The sequence below is a fragment of the Amblyomma maculatum genome, chromosome 10 (genome assembly GCF_055883805.1).
Source record: "Amblyomma maculatum isolate TAMU_Amacu chromosome 10, ASM5588380v1, whole genome shotgun sequence".
Lineage (NCBI taxonomy): Eukaryota > Metazoa > Arthropoda > Arachnida > Ixodida > Ixodidae > Amblyomma > Amblyomma maculatum.
The window spans coordinates 109,640,535-109,656,268 of NC_139353.1; positions in this window are offsets into that span (position 1 = coordinate 109,640,535).

Sequence of the window (15,734 nt, forward strand, 5' to 3'; positions counted from 1 at the left end):
ACCTGTACTGTGATGTAGCGTTTCATGCAACAGATACATGCGGCAGCGCTCCTCTCCAATTAACAATGGTTCAAGCCCGAACCTTCAGGACTCTTAGCTGTGATAAGATCAGCAACTCCCTAGGCCTCCGAGACTGCATTGAGCAATGCCAAACTTCAGCACAAGCGTGTTGTTGGAGCCATTTTCGGGAAGCATATTATCAAGTATATTATAGTTAAATTGCACCGGACATTCACTAAATAAAATCAGGCAAGGGAGTACTGCTATATTAAAAACTAAGTGTGTCAAGCGTCTTTTATTGGAATTTCCTCTAACAGAAGTGCTTTAACATGCTGCGGCCTTCATGCAGGGAAAGTATTAAAGTATTTCAATGACTATTGTTTGTAACACGCATCTAAAACAATTTCTTTCGATTGAAAAAAGCCGGACGTCTACAGCGTATGCACCACAATCATCTTTAACATTGAAATGGGTGCAAAGGGAGACCAAAATATATAAAAAGGGAAAGTATCAGTTTGACAACTGCTTACACAGCGTGAATCGCTGTGGCACAGAGAAGGTCTGCAAAGATTCTTGCGAGCGAGACATTAATTAGCGCTGTGACTAGGCCGTAAGCCGCGCATAACGCTGCAAACAGCGCGAATCGTTCAACAGGCTAATTTGCCAGTCACTGTTTGCTTTCCAAATAACCCCTAATGATGTGCGCACTGAATCATGCTTGCTCAGCTAACCTACCAGAACGCCGCAACGAAACCAAAGAAGAAGTCAATATTTTGTGAATTCATTGACCCTTGTTCTGTCCCTGATTGGGACTTACTAATTGCCACCCTTTCACAGAGCTGCGTCCGCCTCGAAGGGCTCAGACGGCGTTAAAGGAAGATACACGGCAGACTGATGTTTTGAAAGTAAGTTTCATCCGGCACTGCCATTCAGATACCTTCTCGTCGGCTGACACGACTAGTGTCTACCCTCTTCTGAGAATAATCAGGCGTTATTGATTATCAACCATTACGCAGCGCCTTTGAAGTGCAGAGAAAGCTTTTTTCATAAGGAAGCTGTCCGCTCTTGGACATACAAAATACCTTAATGTAAGTGTTCACAAGCATACATATAATGAGAGCCATATTTACGACCGCCGTTCGGGGATCATTGGTGAAGGATGACTCAACGCCAGCGTAAGCAAATCCAGTGCGATGAAGGTAAATCCGCATGGAACAAAACTTCTTCTAAAAATACTTGTTTTTGGGCAAGGGTTTGATTCCATGCTTGCGAGGCTCAGCGCACAAAGATGGTCAGGTTTGTTAAGTGAGCTTTAGTTCACTTTCTTGGCGTACACATATAAGTTATGCAAAAATTTACCATAGTTAGTTTCAGGCGTATGAAGATATCGTTTTGAGTCCTGTTGTAAATCATGAGTTTACTCTCTGTAGACATGCGCGCTCTTGCGCTTGCTGTACGGTACCTAAACTAACGTTTAGGTTGGTTCTTATATGATTTTCGTGGTCTTGTGGCCCGATAGGGCCCCTCCTAAAGAAATATTCGCCTTGTTTTCGGAATGAGAGTTGTTAGTTCAGCCCTTCTTCCTGTCGTTTTTCTTGTTCTTGTGCTTCTTCTTTTTGCACTGAGTCCCGCAAGCATGAACACTTGGAAGAAGGCTTAGGTTCACCTTAAGACCTAGGCACAGTAGCATTACCGGGGTGCTACCTTGGTTTGGAGTCGTCTGCAGAACTCTTTCGCAGACAGATTGACACGGGCTTTGCTTTCACGTACTGCTTTTATTATGCTTTTGGAAGGAAAACTGCCATGACGGCGAATGTATAGCCTGTCTTGCTCATCATTTATCGGGGTTCGAGTTTAACACCTCAATACGCGTTTCCTTTCGTTAATGAGGATTGAGGCTCAGCAGACCCAATCAAGATTTTGTGTGCCTCCGATGCCGAGCCTAGTTTTACGCCGAAAGAGACTTTACTGCTGTCGCAATAAAATTCCAGCTGCGTTTTGTTTCTAAACGCAAGTGCAGATGATTATTGCCTCAAACAGATTAGGGCATAGTAATATTCACGATACTTTTGAGAACTACTTTTTACAGCGCCAAGAAAACGGCAGTACGAATAACCAAGGAATTTCACAAAGTACACTAAACTCAGAAATGCCGAAAGAATTGCTAGAAAGAGCAAATTTCTGCTTTACTGCTCATGTTCTGTTTCATTTCGCTTTAGCACCATACTCAATGAATTCGGTTTTTCAATAGTGATAGTTTACTTACGCAGTGCCAATTGAATTCCACAATGCGCTTCTGAAATGAATATGTTTTAGCCCTAAAGCGGCATCTGTTTTGCTTTGTTGGTAAAAGCTCTATTTCACAGGTTAGAGTTCGCTTCGACTACAGTTTAAGCGGAATTCGCAAAGGCAGACTTGTTTAGGCCATAATTGAAAATACTCTTCAACGCATTCAAGGAAGAACAAATTGCGAATAAGGAAATTATGCAATGAGACAAAATAAGCCTTATTTAGATTTTCATTATCAGCCTCACAAGCGCGAAACATATTGGAATGTTTTGCTCCATTTGAGGCCCACTATTGCCAAGAATTCTTTGAAGTTGTCTCAAGCTACAAGCATTCCTTGAAGCTGCTTGGGGTTCGGAATTCGGATTGTCGGACAGGTTTATAATATACTCCTCCATACCTGTCAAGCAGGCGCCTTCCTTTTGAGAGCTCAAATTGCCGATTACACGCCTTAGCTCCGGTATTGCATTGGTTAATAAAATTTCCTGCGTAATTTTTTATTGCCCAATTCTCTATTCCTATTTCTCTGACACACTGCAAAATGGGCATGGTAAATAACAAAGAACCAGCAATAACTGGCAAGCATGATTGCTAAAGTATATTAACTTTAACATTTTAACTTACACTGCACAATTTTCGTTAGTCTTCCATCTTTCTTAACCCAGATTGCGCTAGTAATATCTGAAACCAATTCTAATACAATGACTGCTGTTCACGCTGATATGTTAGACGACGACATACAAAACTTAGATATGTGGAGCAAGCAAAGTTTGGAAACATCGCCTTCAACATTGCAAAAGAGTTTAAAACAAGTGGTTTTCTTCAGCCAATATGGGAAAAAAAAAGGCCAGCACGGCTTCTCACCGCTGCGGCTGCGCTGCCTTTTCTTCGTGGGTTTTGGGTTTGCATACATCATGCGGTGGTGACGTGAAATGCGATAAGCTTATTCTCAAAGCGTATAATAGAAACGGTACAGTAGGGTCGCTGCTTGCGTGAAGCGTGGAAGTTGTATGTGAAAGTGCCATTCTTGGTAGGTTTCATAGTAAGCACTCTGCGAGCATCCCTTGCAAAGCTATCGGTGACATCGCTGCCCGGATTGATATAACAGTGGGATTTGCTGAAATGGTAAGACAGCTTTCTTGTAGTTATATGGGTGAAGTTCGTCGTTCGGAGGCATGTTCTAACGAGTGATGCCGCCAACCAGAGATTCATCCCAACATTTGTGCGTTCCAAACCACGGTGCCCGGTGTTTCTCCCTGCAGGTACATCTTATTCTTGCTGATGGAAGGAGAGCACTATTTTCTTTCTGAACCTCCTTTCCACTCACTTCATCCTTGACACTCGCTCTGACGGGATCCAGCCATGTTTACCCGCTATGCTTCAATTCCACTTATTTGTTTACGCTGGTTATTCTCCTGGAACATATCGCCACTGCAGCCCTGATGCAGGTGCAGCGGCTCCTTCATCGACTAATTTTAGTACACCGCGTTGCTATGCCGCTCCACATCCACCAGGTAGAGCTCTTCTACTGAGAAACTACAACAAAATTCTTGCAATTTCGGCTCTCCGCGTTTCCTAATTTTAACCAAACAGCGTTTAAATCTCCCTTCTCGAGAAACTTTCTTGTAGGCGTCGTCGTTGTGAAAGAAGAATCATGGGCGTGGCGCTGTCGGCTGGCAGCTGACGTGGCAAAACAATGATCAGTCGTAGGATTGTGGAAAGTTAGGCACTCATGCGACATGACTAATTTCGAAGAAGCTGCCAACATGTCAACGTAAATTGAAGGCTGTGGGAGACGAGCTTACACAGACCGTCGTATTCAGAGTCAGACATTCTACCGCTAGTCCAGGAAAGCGCTCTCTAACGGCTTATGTAATCAGGGATTTATATCGATGCCAATTGGCATTTCACATAATATGGTTCCTTATGTGAATGTGAGAAAGTGTAGGTGCACAAGCTAAAAGATTAGTATGCCAACCAGCGTTCGGCTCCATCTTGAAGTCCAGCTCTTTAAAAAGCAATACAATTGTAAGGTCTCTAAATATCTCTCTAATCTGACACTGGGCACGATGGACTTGAGGAATCGGACTTTATCGCAATCTCGGAGGTCAGTTTTTGATGGAGGCGAAAAACAAAGAGCCCATGTACTATGCGATGTCAGTGCATGTTAACGAAATCACGGTGGTTAAAATTTGCAGAAACCTTGCGCTGTAGGATCTATGCAGACTCAGCTGCATTGAAATTTTATTATAGTATTATGCACCAAACTAAGTGCTATTTAGGCCGTTGGTTCACATATCCCGCGTTTGTTTGGGTGATAATATTGTCACGTAGTGGTGACAAGCCCGTTGACACCAAAAGAAGACACAGGCTTCATGGTGCTGAGATTAACTCTTTATTGGGAAAAAGAACTAAGCAACTCGGCGGCGGCGATAGCAACAAAGAATGCCCGTCACATTCGTCAACGCGCAATTTAAAGGCTGCTCAGAACAATCTAGATAACGTCGCAAACTGCTACTAGTACAACTTGGAACATTGTAGAAACATACGCAAGTGATCGGAATCTTCGATACAGATCTCATCGTTCGCGACAAAGAAAATGATAACGCGTCGTGTCACGACAACGAGCATGAACAAACATGGGATACAAAAGTGATACGCGACCCAAAATCAGAGTGATAAGGCCGCATGCCGGCGGCTGTTAAAAAACAACAAATAGTTTTGAAGGTTTCGCGGCAATATGCATGTTTGTGTGATGGCGCTTCAAAACTTTATTTTTACAGATCGGTAAGGGTACCGCACTTTCGTATTTAAGCTTGTACGTGTAACTGCACGAGTGCTCTTGTTTTCGGTCTTCAACACGGGTGCAAGTTTGCATATAAGATGACAACCAAAGTAGAGCGCAAGAGAATGGCACTGTACGATAACATATGCTAGGATGCGGCAGTCATTTAGTAAATGAAGTACTTATTGAAATGATGGATTATCTTGTTAAAATGCGTGTGCATCTGTTTTGATTACACGCCAAGTGATTTCACAGAAGTACTCTTTCATTTTTCGGAACAGTTTATCTAGAAAAGGAGGTGGCGATAGCACAGCGGCCTGACACAGTGGCCGAATAATTTAATTCGTTCGCGCCGCAGCGTATGCATTTCATTGCGACCCGTGGATTCTTGATTCTTAGATTATTGGATGCTTTATTTAATGTGCTTTCACATTGTATGTGACGTCACACTATGCTCACGCCATCTATAATTTACTGGGTCATCAACAGATAGCACTTAGTTTCCGTACCAAAGCGACTTCTGTGCAGTCACAAAATAAGTACACAACATTGGGCGAGTTGTCAGTATAATGTTCCTTTTACTCTGAAAAACAACCCCATGTCGCATTTCGCTGGGTGTGTAGGCTCCTGCAAGCCCTGTGTTCGTTATAAGAACGCAAAGAGAAAACATTCCTAAACTTTGGATGCGAGCAATAAAAGAACTAAAAGGGGACACTTGTCTCATCGCCGTGAATTCGTAAGCTTAAAGTGTTACTATTTCGCTACTGCTGCGCGTGTTTTTTTATCCGAGCTATATGGGCTTGCCTCTGCTATGCTTTGTTTTATATGATGTTTGCATGCTTTATTATGTGACTTTGAATTATACTCGTTGAGGCACCTAGCACGATATGTGGCCTAACGTTGTAGCCCAAAGTTCGATTGTTATTCACAGTTAACTAATGCACATTTTAAACTATATCTGTAATTAGTCTAGTGCGATTCTACTAATGCAAACTGTGACCTATTATATATGACTGGGTGCTATAGCGCAAAGTTCAATTACTAAGCACAACTGCTCAGCGGTATATGTTGAGGACGTTCGAACAGTACACTGCAAATAAATTCGACATAAGCTATCCAACGACATATGTAAGGAGCTTAATGCTGTAGCGTAACGCTCAATCTTTATTCACTGCTAAGTAATGAATAAATAATTATGACCTAAATTTTGTTACGTGAAGTTATACTCGACATAAATTAGCTAACAGTATGAGACATAATGACGTACCATGAAGTTCAATGTGATGTCATTGACGGTAACTAATCGCGCCCTACAATTAATCAAGTGCAATTATGCACTACATCAGCTAGCCAGAAGTATAACTCTGGCGGTTACTATACTCTACACAAGCTACACAGACACTGCGGAAACTTCCTTTGTGCGCATTTAATATGCACATTGCGCACGCTTCGCCCATGACGCAAGCGAGGCTACGCAAAAATAAAAAAAAAATAACATCTTACGTGCCACTTAGGGCAGTAAGTACCAGTGCTGAAGGTTATAATGACTTTTTTTCTGGCAGTGAATATATAAGACTAGCACACAAAGCCACAAAGGAACGTTTCTGGCGATAACCAAACTACAAATTTAAAAGACGACCAGTGGTCTTGGAGATGCCAAAATTGATTTCAATAACGTCTTCTCTTTCCAAAATTCGCTTATTCCTAATTCGCCTTTTTCACAAGGCCTCAGTGCGCACGCGTGTCTCTGCCCTGTTCGAAAACGAACCACCAGCCCCAGCTGCACATAAGCATTTCTAGGTCTAAGCGATCGGCGCCGCCAGTGCTGATCTCGGCGGCCATGCTCAATTCATATTTGTGACAGATATGACATGACATATTTGTGACAGCTACAGAGAGCGGTAGCTGTCAAGTGCACACATCGCTGTTTCGCAGGCGGCTGCGTCTCTCAAGGACCTTTTCAACCAGTTGCAGATAAAGTTACAATCACTTCCCAGAAGGCGCCACATCTTTGAAAAAAGCGTTTTCGCTGCATGTTGGATTCAAACACGAATCATGTGAGCAAAAATAAGCATTATCGCAAGCAATTCCGTGAACGAAAATGACGCAGCCAATTGATTCTCTGCTTCAAGCTTCTTTTCAGTGGGTTAGTGTATTGCGGCCAATAATTAGACGTAATTCGGTGCAATACTGTACGCAGGACGTTTGTTGTGTTCTTAGTTTTTTTTTTTGTTTAATCCAGACGCTATCTTTGACGGCCCTTAGTGTATAAATTTTTCGTTTTGCATTCATTTGCCTGGTTTGAAGGCCGGCTATTGATATTCTGATTCTGATATTGCTCAGGGTAAAATTATTTTTATGATATGATAACTTTAGGCCACTATGCTTCTTTGTGGGGTCCCTGATATGTTTTCGCTCTGCCCCTTGCCCTCACAAGATCATATTCGCCGTTTTCGGTTTGCGCAACTGCCACCTCGCCTTTATATTTAAAGGCAAAACTTTTTCCCATGTCGCCCACTCACACTGTTGTGGGGTGCAATACGTCTTTAGTGCTTAATTTTGAGCTCGCTGTGAACAAACCAACCCTTCTATGAAACCACTTTGGAGCTGTATTTTGCATAAGCAGATAGCGAGTCGCTGATACCGAAGGATCATTGATACGAATTATTGCCGTGGTAGAGCAGGTCTCACTGCTCTCTGTGCGTGCACATATTTCTGGAGGTACGCACTTTGCTTTGTTTTGATTTTCGTTTCGATAAAAGCTACCAGAAAGCAATTATAGGGGAGACTGGGCTTTAAGCTAGATTGCCCGACACACGAGCAGTGGGAGGCGGCCCTGACCAGCGACAACCTGGACCAGCAAACCTGGATTATCCAGCTAGTCCGCAAGTCAGCTGCTGCCAGCGGAGCCCTGGACTAGGGGCACCGACCACCCAGCTCCTGCGAATTTTTACTGATTATTATGCTCATTAAAATTCTTCTCTCTCTCTCTCGACTGAAATGTATGCAAGTGGCCCTATCTCCATATTAATAGCGTTTGGGATGCAGGAAAGGGAAATAAATAGGATTTATTTTGTGTGCAAAGAATGCATACGGCTCTCTCTGAGCTAAATGCAATCGATCACCATGTGGGAATATGAAAGAGGGGGCGGTCAACTCAACAAACGTGAACGTTATTTCAATGCGTTGATCATCAATTCAAAATGGATAGCGAGATGCACGAAATCAGAGAGTATAAAAACCTTTAGCAAGTACATATAATCACATGTAGCAAAAATACAATGGAAGAGAAGCGACCAGTTCAAGTTTGCATTACCTTCAGTAAACTTCTGTTTGATGTTTCTTGAAGTTTTTTGATTCTTCTCGTTGGTTATGGTCCCGTCTCCTTGCTTCGCCGAAAAAATTGCAATGGGCCGAATTAAATTAACAAACTGGTTTAATTGAGATAATGGGTTGGTTAGATAAACAAGCACAGAACAGTCGAAATAAAGAACAAATCAGACACTGAGTTGGGTTGCCCTCCGGCTTAGGACAGTCCGTCGTCCCAAGCGAGCGTACAGGAGAACGTCCGTCTTCTCCCTCGCTTGGGCCGCAACTCCCGGCCCACCCCTTGCACCTCGTCGTTTTCGCGCGGTCCCACGTTTCCGTGAAAACGTCCTGGTGTCCGCCCTGTTCACACAGATTCGTGGAAAATCGTAGCCGAGGTCCAGTTCGCCGAAGTGTCCCAACCCCGAACCCTTCACCACTGGCATTCCACTCTCGAAGACGCGCACGATATTTACGGCTGCCTGTTACACATACCAAAGAAAAAAAAAAAAACAACACCCAACGGGCGCTCGACGGGGTCCGCCGACGGCGTTCGGAGCCTCGCGCGCTAACCACCAGGCCAAACACACAACGGCCGAGCGCCTTTCAATACGCGAGGCCTCCCGCCCCTCAAGAAAGACATAAAACAGACAACGCGCACACGCAGGGACACTTCACACTGTAAACAAAAACAAGAAAAAGGTCCTCCCTCCCTGGATACGGGCGCCGCTCCAACCGCGCGCCTCGCGGGCCGGCTCTCCGGAACGGCAGGAAACACAAAAGCACACACAGAAAAGAAAACCCGAGCAACATGCACTATTGAGGACCTTACACCTTCCTTCCGGGGCGCGACTGCGATGGCTCAGTGCATAGGTCGGTCAACTGCTGAACTATAAAACGCAGGATCGAATTCCGACCACGACGACCGCTTTTCGATGGAGGTAAAAAGTAGAGAACTCGTCTGCTTTGCGGTCGACAGTGTTAAACAACTTCAAATGAGCGAAATTTCCGGAGCCCTCCACTATGGCACCTTTCAGGGTCTCAGTGGTTTTGTGAAGTTAAACCCTATAAACCAAATGATACTTCCTTTAGAATTGAGACTTTGCTTATGTTTGTATATAGCTATTTGATGCTACATAAAAGGCCACCACAAAAAAATTGCATCGCTATATGAAAGTGCTTTTCCATACTGGGAGAAAAATAAAAACACAATTGATTTTTTATTGAAGTATTATCACAGAACTGATGCATCTTTTAAACGACACTTTTAGGACAAAAAACAAATTGAATGCTTCTTCATTATGTTGTAACATTTCGTTTCGGTTTTCTGCATGTGGCGTAGCACCAATCGAAACTCAAGCAATAGCTGTTGAAGCAAACCACGAGTTAGTTACGGCAGGTTTGTATTCATTGTCACCGCTAGCTACGCTGAAACCGCTGCATGAAGCTCTTATTATCTGCGCAGATTATGCTTGGGCAATTTTTCGACCCTGCCCCTGACTTGCCGGACAGTTGATTTCAGTTGAAATGAGGGTGGCGCCGCGAAATAATGCCGGTTAATTGGTAATTTCAAGTGAGCTGTTGCGCATCATCGTTCGGTGGCGTGCAGGAAGGAGGGTGATACCTCATGTGGACGGTGCAACCGCTGCATCCGATTTCGGAGCAGTGTCACAAATTCTGACGTCAAGACATCTCTTTTTTTTATGTTCTTAAGTATGCGGCATCGGTCCGCCAGTGCAGCAGTATGACTTGGAAGCTTTTATGCAAGTAAATGAAGTCAACGATGTCAACAACGTGACAATATTCTCGATGACCTGCCTCTATAGTAGCAAGACCCATTATACCTTGAGCTCCACATTGACTTCTACCGATCGGAATTATTTCAGTGCAATCGCGCTACTAGTCGCTTTACCGCAGAATTTCCGCAGTATTCTTTCGAGGTTAATTCGACGTTCGATCCTTGTGAACGCCAACGGAATGAAAAACTCGACGTCCATGGCTTTTTAATCCAGGGAAGACGAAAGGGTATTGTCATCGCAGGCTTTTGCTTGGGACCATTGCGCAATTTAGGCAGCTGGTATCGTCTCGTATAACTCGTGTTGATGACATTCTTGTGGAAATCAAGAAGAAATGGGCATAGGCAGGACATGTAGTGCGAAAAGAGGATAACAGATGGACGCTTATAACAATTTGGATTCCAATGGAAAGAAAGCGCAGAAGGGGCGGCAGAAAGTTAGGTTGGCGAATGAGATCAAGATGTTCGCAGGGGTGAAGTGGATGAAGCTAGCACTGGATCTGGTCAATTGCAGGAATATGGAAGAAACGTTCGCAATGTAGTGGGTATCGTCCGGCTGATGATGATAATCGTCGATTTCTAGGCTCTCAGGCTTTCAGTTGTGCTTCGGTTGTCCCAGTCCCTTCATCTCCTCTGCCAAAGTTTCACTAAAGATCGGAATATTTGGCATTCATTTTGAACCCGAGGTTGCATTTTAACGCACGGCCTTTTGGGTGCGCAAGGATAGGACGGCGGTAGTGACTTACGCCCGATGTTGGTCTCCAAAGCCCAGGTTCCCTACCGAATTGGTAGCTGTAATAGAAAAGCCGCGTCATATCACTGCGCACACGGGATTTGTTAGGTTTGTCTGACTGATTCGGCACAGTTAAAGATCGCGCAAGCTATTTCGATGCGTTCCAGTGGGAACGAAGTTAACTGCCAGCGGTGACAACTGACACAAAGTCCTTAACATATTGTAGTGCTACTGCACAATAATCCGAACTTAGCTCTGCTAAGTAATGCCGTAAGTTGGGCGAGTTGGTGAACGTTCATGATGGAAAATAGCGCAAAACGTACACGAAGGACGGAAGGACGATACGGACATGCGCTTGTCCGTGTCGTCCTTCCGTCCGTCGTGCACTTCTTTCGCTATTTTCCATCATGTTAGCTCTACTAAACCGTGCGTGTTCTTTTTTTCCTTCCTGGTGTAATAAAACACGGCTCTAAACCTGTTTTTTTTTTCTTCAGAAAAATGCGACCAAAACAAGCAAGTTAGGTATAAGACGCAGGAGCAATATACCGACGTTGCGAGAGCTTGTTAAGGGCTTACGAACCATGATTACATTCTGAACTTGGCTTCGATGAATTTGAGCAGGAAATTCCTAACAAATGATCGGGTTCTCGAGGTTAGGCTAGGCCTAAAAAAGCATTCCGAACTATTATGGATCGGATCTTGTTCAATGGTGTACACCGTGCATTCTCAATCGGAATGAAGCCATGCTTTCTTTCCGGAGCAGAGATGTACCGTCTGTTCAGTGCTTTTATGTGCGATTGCTCCTCTCAGGAAGTTCAGATTCATCCGGCGACTCAAGTGTCAGCTTTCACTATGATAAAAAAATTCCCCTACACCCCTGTAGGTATAGCCTTTCCCAAGATGTTGTCCCTATTTTGTAAGGTTGTGCATAGATAGAATATCCATAGCCTGTTTATTGTCAGATTTCAACAGAGTCTGCATGCGGCTTTTTACTTCGTATATTCAAGGATGAACCTGGCTACAAGAAGGAGGCTTTATTTGTTCTGCCAGTCTGTTTGTTTTATTATGAGCAGTGCTACTACCACCGCACGGTGCCTTTCTGCGGTCGTGTAGTGGATTCACGCATATAGTCCTCTTGATATTCAAGTTTATACTTCCTACTAGGGATCCGTATTTACTTCTATTGTTTTGCCTGCACAGCTTCTAGTTCAGCAGCCGCCAACCCAATTGTTTAGGCAGTCTGAAATCCCTCCAAGCTCGCAGTTTCAGCCTTGTGTGATCCAAGACATCTAGGCTTCTATGTGCTCCGTGATGCGTGTTTGCGTATTTTATCAAGGAAGTATTGACGTTTTGTTGTAATCGACAAAAAGAGCTCGAGTAACACCTGTAGTTGTCTTCAATAATTTATTTAAAGTATTTGAAAGATAAGTGGACACCCTTGCTTGAAGCCTTACTCCGTCTATTGGCGAAGATACATCGCTGCATGCAATGAACTAACGCTAACCGAATATCAGGCGTTAGGAAAAAACCTTTAGCCCTTTGTTCAGTGCCTTTAAATCATAGACTTCTGGACCCAGCGTAGAAACTGCTCAAAGGAAAGCCTGAGCTCAGCCCTCATGCTATTAGCTGGACATGAGCCCTAAGGGAGGTCTTTTTTATGACTGTTTTTTATTCGAAAAAAGGACAATTGCGCAGAATGCCAGTTTTATTTTCTTAATATCTTTGGTTCGCTTCATACGAACTTGCATATAAAGTACTGTGAAATGCCTTACAGCGATAGGAAGACCGAAACTGATTTTTATGTTAATTGCGCTAAAATAGGGCGACATTAGTTCAACATGGCTTGTTTCACAAGTCACTGCCGACAACAAAACAAAGCAGGTGCATGAACCGATTTTCGCAGCTGCGACCGTCGCGTGAAACGATTGGGCGATAAAAATGCCAGCGAATAAATCTGCGCGCACGGGTATCACAAAGGTGGCAGGAGAGAGGGAGGGAAAATCTGGTGTCTCGGCTTAGATAAGCGTTAGCAGGTGCGTGAGCTTGCCCTTTGCACTCATCCGGTGTTCGTGACCTTCGCTGCTTGGATCTTGACTTGCGTTGTCAAGGTGGTGATGCTGACGCTTCAGCGCTACTGAATTCAGGTAGAAGAAGCTGATCACACATTTCGTCTGTACAGAACAAAGCTTTAACCTCAGTCATATATCGAGATGTTTGTTCACGCTTTTTTCTGTACAAATAACATTGTGGCTATCGGCGTCTCTCAGCTTAAGCAATACAATTGTCCCTCGACTGCAGTGACTGTACGGTGAAGTGCAAAGTTGCGGCTCAGCAGAATGTAGCCAATAGTCTAGTGTAAGCAGTCACCATCAGGGGCATGATAATGCGGGACGTAGTGCTAGGAACAATGTAGCAATAGCGATCACAAAAAAATTTGCTGGTCGAATAAAATCCGAGAAAAAGAAACAAGATTTTAGAATCGGTGAGTCCAAGGTCGAGGTGCAGGACGCTTTGCGGGTAGTCGATCAGTGCTCAATACTCTAATACGAAATCTAGGTCTAGGATTATTACAAGAGCACAAGGGTCCAAAGAATAAGATGCACCGAGAGATCATGGCGGTCAAGTTAAGTGAGCAGAGCACAGTTCGTCAACTCCAACCGTTCGACTGTCCACAATATGCGCTCGAAAGTGAGGTGTGAGGACTTTACCGAGGCGATAGCGAAGATTTACCCTGATTAGGAGACAAGCGGTCCAGTGTCAACAAGCGCACGCACGGGAAAACTATCTACAGACATCTTTAATGGGCTCTCTCTGGAGGTCTCAGTGCTATCCTTTGGGTATTCTGGCGGGTAAATATAGGAGTTTGTAATGCTTAGTGAATCTCGCTATCACCTGGTTGATAGTGTGGCTATGCTCTATTGTCAAATTTTCAAATAGTGGTTATGATCACCTATCTTGTCTTTTGTTTGCTTGAAGCTGTACTGGTTTTAATAAAGATTGTCTTAGTAAGCACCTTATAGGAACTCGACAGTACATTAATTGGTTCTAAAATTTCAGGTTGTTGATTCCCCCTTCTTAAGAATAGATACAACATTAGCGTTCTCCAAACATTCCGGTATGCTCTAGGTCATATAATGAATAGCGTATACAGAGCGATTTGCTTTTTATGAGCGATTTCTCTACAGACTTTCAACAGATCGGCAGCTAGGTGATCTTCCTCTCGTGCTTCCCCTTTTTCATTACTTACAACGCATTTTATTTTAGTGAAGTTAATTTATGAAGGTAGGCTTAGGTCGGAAACTAGAATTAGTCTTGCGGGAAAACAGTCCGTGTTCCTGTATAGACGGTATGCAGTGTTAGCAACCATACGGAGAGGAAATATGGTGAAATAAAATTATTCGAATGATTAGCGTAGGACACACAGCATTTGGCACTTAAGCTGCACATGGTGCCCTCTGTTTATCAGAAATGAATTATCAAGCACTGGGATACTTGGTCGTAAAAGTTCATTCCATTTCATTTATTTGGGCCCATTTGCAAATAAAAGGAGGAAGCCAAGGTAAAAGCTGCTTGTTTGCAGCTTTAGGGCTCCTTGGACTCTTTTGCAGGTTGGACCCCAACGTGGTGGCGCAGTGGTTACGGCGCTCGACTACTGTTCCCAAGGACGCGGGATCGAATCCCGGCCTCGGCGGCCGCTTTTCGATGGAGGCGAAAAGCAAGGCGCCTATGTGCTGTACGACGTCAGGACAGGTTAAAGAACCCAGGTGGTCGAAATTTCCCGAGTCCTCCACTACGCCGTCTCTCATAGCCTGACTCGCTTTGGGACGTTAAACCCCACAAACCAAACCAAACCTTTTACAGATTGGCGGACAGTTGGCAGAGAAACTCATTAACCAAAAAAAAAGAAAGCCATATTCATAGTGCCTTATATTAATTTAAGTAATAGTTTTATAAGGCAAATGATTGCCGATGGTGTTAATGTATGAGTATACATGCCGGTCTCTAGACAGGAATTTAGTAGTAGCGGTAAGGTGTTTGTAATCATTTGGTGGCCATAATTCGTCCTCGAAACAGGAATGAACCATTTTTCGTGGCTTAGATTATTATATTATTTAGTCTGACCTAGGGTTGCTATATATTGTAGCGGATGAAATGGTTTTAATGCAGGTGAACGTAAAATGAAGGACGTACGCACACGGCTGAGAAACACGGATCAGTCTGCGCACGCCTCGCTTCCTCTGCTTCTTCTTCTTCTGCTTCTGCTGCTTCTCAATAAGCCACTACGTGGCGTAACAATTCCCCCCGGGAAAATGCTTCTCGTCCTCGACAAAATTAGGCAGATCGAAGATGGCAGCGCTTCAGGCGAGCCACGTGAATAACTTGTGTGTTGCGGGATCGGCGGTTATCCGTCGTGACTTTGGCGATGACGTAATTCACGTCATTCAGTCGGTCCAACACGACGAAGGGGCCATCGTACTTGCAGAGAAACTTCTCATATTATTCTCGCCTGCGAATAACGTGAGGAGTTCTTGCATAGAGTAAACAGAAAGGAGAATAGCCGGTAACTGCATGATTTCCAGTGTTATAAGTGTACATCACATACAGTAGCACTGCATCCTAGTTGCGATGGTCAGACGAGATGTACATGGACAGCATGGTTGTCAAGGTGCGGTTGGTGCGCTCGGTGAGACCGTTGGTCTGCGGATGATACGGGTGTGGAATGTCGGTAGTGTAAACCACAAAGGCGGAGCATTTCTTCTAGGACATCAGCAGTGAATTGCCGACCACGATCACTTACAATAACACGGGGTGCCATATGGCGAAGAATA